At 41.2% G+C, this 4457-nt stretch overlaps 1 pseudogene; it reads right to left on the bottom strand.

The window, feature by feature from the left end:
• Positions 1 to 1315: 1315 nt before the first annotated feature.
• On the bottom strand, positions 1316 to 2333 carry LOC102837294 (annotated as a pseudogene).
• Positions 2334 to 4457: the final 2124 nt, after the last annotated feature.

Here is a 4457-nt window from a genome sequence, read left to right as displayed (position 1 = left end):
TTTCCCATAATCATACAGTTATCAGAGTCAGTCTCAGCACAGTTAGTGCAACATTTTCTTCAACCTTGAAAGCTCCATTGTTGTTGTTGTTGTTGTTAAGTGCCGTAGAGTCGGTTCCGACCCATAGCGACCCTGTACAGGGTTTCCGAGGGTGTAAATCTTTACGGGAGTAGAAAGCCTCATCTCGGCTGGTAGTTTCGAACTGCTGACCTTAAGGTTCGCAGCCTGATTCGTAACCACTACGCTACCAGAGCTCCATACCTTTTACTATTTATGGCCTGTTTGGGCCACTTGCAGTAGAAAAAGACTTTCAACATCAATATTTAGCAGCATTTTTAAAATACACTTTTTGTTATCTTGAATAGAGAGCTAAAATATTCTTTTAGTTCAATAATTTCAGATGATCTTATTACTTCTATACATGAGATAATGATCTTTCAATATTTGTGTGGGTGATGTTTCTCATGTTTTTGAAGATTCTAGGAAGCTTTGGGAGATTTAATTTTTCTCATGATAGAAAACAGGAGCCCTGTAAACCCAGGAGGGTCAGATGAGCAAGCCTTCTGTATAGCTTAGTTCCTGGTATGTGAAGAAATCTACATTGTCTCCTATCTCTCAGCTCTTAGAAAAGAAATTTGAGAGGAAGGAAAGCAACAACCAGTGTTACATAGCAATCAGTATTACTAGGAAGGGAGAGAACAAAGTAGAAATAATACTGCCTAATAAAACTAACAAAAGCCAAATCCTTTAATTCTAGGATGTCTGCAAAGAAGAGATTCAATGGAGCATTAATGTAGAAAAGGAGGTATCACTCGACAAAAAAAAAAAAAAAATTAACTGTAGATACATCACTCAAGACTAGAGAAGCAACCACTAAGAGCATTTGGCTTCAATCCCATTGTCCCCAGAAGGGCACATTCCAGGGAACTGATATTGAAGTTCAACAACCTTTGAGGGGAGAACCAGAGACCAATACCTTCACATGCAAAAAGGCTACTAGAGCAGCGACATGGCTGTCAAAATTAGCAAGAGCTTACATTATCTTACGTTATACACCATTTGAAATCCAACTTATACTTGATTTTTCAAGAAGGCCTGAGACCTGTGCAGAGACATCTTAAACATGTCTAGGGCTCCCTCCTTTGGAAAGGTTGAAGAGAGCCTCTTCATTAATTCTTTCTACTAATTATTTCATATCGGTTCACCGTTTAAGCTAGAAAAGACACAGAATCAGCTAGCTTCTAATTTGGACACCAATACTCCACACACAATTGAATGAATGACCACAATTTCCTGGTTCTTCCATTGGGCAAGCTCAGTAGGTTTCTTTGGACTCAATAGGTTTGATCTAATTTGAGAAAAGTGTGTAAACATAAGGCCAGATTTTATTCATCTCTGTCCCAGAAAACTGGTGGAGCACTCCTCGACTCTTGTATAGGTCAATGACTGGCTTTGTCACATCCTTGTACTGTCTTAGCCTGGCAGCAACTGCTTCAGGTTTATCCTCTTCCTACTGGACTAATGGTTCACCAGTGATATCATCAAATCCATGTACATGAGGTGGATTGAATGAAGTCCAGGTTATATACTCTTCAACTAGGAGGGTGAATCCAACATCAGCTGAGACGATCTTTGAGTGTTTCAAAGGGGATATTCAAAGTGAACACTAGATCCAGCTCACAGATTCTGTCCAGTGCCTCACCCTGTACTAAAGTCCTAAGAAAACTATCTAGGAGCTGCGGCTGTTCTCCAGCTCCAACATCATTAGATGTGTGATCACATGATCTGGAACCAAAAGACCTTTCCCTATGTACTGCTTTGCCATATCACCAACTTCTTTGTTGGTCTTGATGTTTTCCCCGCAAGAAGTGGCCACTGGAGAGATGCTGGAGACGGAAGTTCTGGGCGATCCTCTGGCACACGGTGCCCTTGCCGGAGCCGGGAGACCCAAGGATGACATCTAGAAGGAGTTTGGAAGCCTTCATGAGGAAGGGGACGGCCAAAAAGACAGCGGCACCACAGGGAGCCTCGGGAACTTTGTATCTTCTTCCCCTGAGAAGCAGCGCGCCTAGTGGCTTCCAGCTCGGATCCTGCCGGGCGGTGCAGGACTCGAGCCTTATGTAACCAGAGACAGCAGTTTCGCACAACCACTGGCTGGTGTCTCCTCGTCTTCCCACAGTCAGCTCCCCAAGACGCCCTGCCTGACCCACGTGCTCCCCAGGATCCCTGGAGCTTGTGGGGGCGAAGAGAGGTAGAAAAGACCTAAGGGAGAGAATCTCCTTTGGGGGGCTCTCTATGAATCGGAATGGGCATGAGGGCAATCTCCATTTCATTTTTTATGATTTCCAATTTTCCTAGATTCTTGCTTCATGCATTCCACATTCCAATTAGTAAAAGCTGTTTGCAGCTTTTTCTTCTCATATTCATTTTGTCCCAACAGCACTGAAGGTCCCCAAAACTTTACTCCATCCACGTTATAAAGGTCAACTCTACTTTGAGAAAGCAACTCTTCCTTAGTCATATTTTGAGTGATTCTCAAAGGCTTATCTTCTGGCACTGTATCAGATAATGTACCACTGCTTTTGTTAGAATTTTCAGCGGACAACCATTCAGAAGTGGCCTGCCTCTTATTCCCATTCTGCTTTAGTCTAGAGGCTCCTTTGAAACCTGTCCACCATGGGTGACCCTGTTTGTATTTTAAATACTGGTGGCATGCCTCCCAGTATTAAATCAACATACAAGCCACACTATGACGAACTAGCAGACTAGTGGTGGATTTTGCCCATAGACTCCTCAATACTGCAACTCAGGTCTTCAATTTTTGCTTCAGTTCTTTCCGTTTGAAAAATGCTAACATGTTCTTCTCTTTTGGTTTTCTAAGTCCAGGTCTTTTCACATTTCATTTTGATACTTTTACTTTGTCTTCTCAATCTGCCCTTTCATGTCTTCTGTTCAACTCTTTTAGGCCATCATTTCTTCAACTTGTTTTAGCTACTTACTCTACATTCCAGAACAGGTTTCATTCATTTCTGACATTCATTTGGGTCTTTTATTTCCTGTTATTTTTAGTGATCTGCTTTTTCATATTGATGTCCTTGATGTCTTTCCACAGCTCATCTGGTCATTAGGGTTCAATGCATCAAATCTATTGTTGAGATGTTCTCTATATTCAGGTGGGATATATTCAAGGTTGTAGTTTCATTTTCATAAACTAGTTTTCGTTTTCTTCAGCTTCACTTGAACTTGCATGTAAGTAATTGCTAGTCTGTTCTGCCATTAGCTCCTGGCCTTGTTCTCACTGATGATACTGAGCTTCCCCATGGTCTCTTTCCACAAGTATTGTCAAGTTGATTAATGTGTATTTCATCTGGTGAGTTTTCTGGGTATTGCTGTTGTTGTAGTTAAGTGCCACCAAGTTGGTTTTGATTCATGGTGACCCTGTATGTGGTTTCTGAGGAACAGCTGAAAGGTTTGAAACATCACTCGTAGGGCCAATAGTCCAGAGTTTATCCTAAAGTGCCACACCAAAATTGTATGTATATTTACCATTTATATTGGGTTTTTAATTTTGTTTTGGTTTGAATAAGACAAATTACATATTCAAAGGAAAAAACAATTTCATTGTCTCCATCAAACATATGAACAAAAATGTTTCATAGGACTAGCTGCTGGCATAGTTCTTGAGCAAAGGAAAAGAGGGCATTTTCTGGGTTGAGATCTCACTGAGTCCTAAAACTACCTTTCTTCATTAACTAAGGCTGCTGTAACATACATATCATAAATGAGTGTCTTAAAGTGTAGAAATTAATTTTCTCACAGTTCTGAAGGTTCAAAGATCAAACAAGGGTCTTGGCTGTGTTGAATCCTTCATTGTCAGCTGTTGTTCTTGTTGTTATGTCCTATCAAGTTTATTCCAACTCATAGCAACCCTCTATAGGGTTTCCAAGGAGCAGCTGGTGGGTTCAAACTTCTGACCTGTGATTAACAGCCCAGTACTTATCCGATAACATGACACCAGGACTCATACCAGTAGCCCAAAGTATTTGTTAGTTCCTTAGCTTGTAGACAGTCTTCACATTGGCATCTGTCTTCCCCATTGTGTGCCCATCTCTCGGTCTAACTTTCTTTCTTTTAAGTTTTTATTATAATCTGAGTGATAGTTTACATGGGAGAACATCGACTTTACACCATAATTTCATTGCAATTATTACAATCTCCTCCATGTATCATCATTCAGCAGTATTTGCTTCCATTCCTTCCATTTTTGTGTGTGTTTGTTGAGTGGGGGCATGGGTACAAAGTAACACTCAGGAATACATAATAATTTAAACAACCAAAAGGCACATTCTGCAAGCCTGCCTCCTAGTCACCAGCACCCAGTCCCCCCTCTTTCCATCAGTCCAGAGTCCTCAGCTGCTCCCTCTCTCCATGTCATCATCTCTGTCTCCATCTCTGGT

This window comes from Chrysochloris asiatica, unplaced genomic scaffold, assembly GCF_000296735.1.
Source record: "Chrysochloris asiatica unplaced genomic scaffold, ChrAsi1.0 scaffold00268, whole genome shotgun sequence".
In the NCBI taxonomy this organism is placed as follows: Eukaryota; Metazoa; Chordata; class Mammalia; order Afrosoricida; family Chrysochloridae; genus Chrysochloris; species Chrysochloris asiatica.
This window is presented reverse-complemented; position numbering and strand designations above follow the sequence as displayed.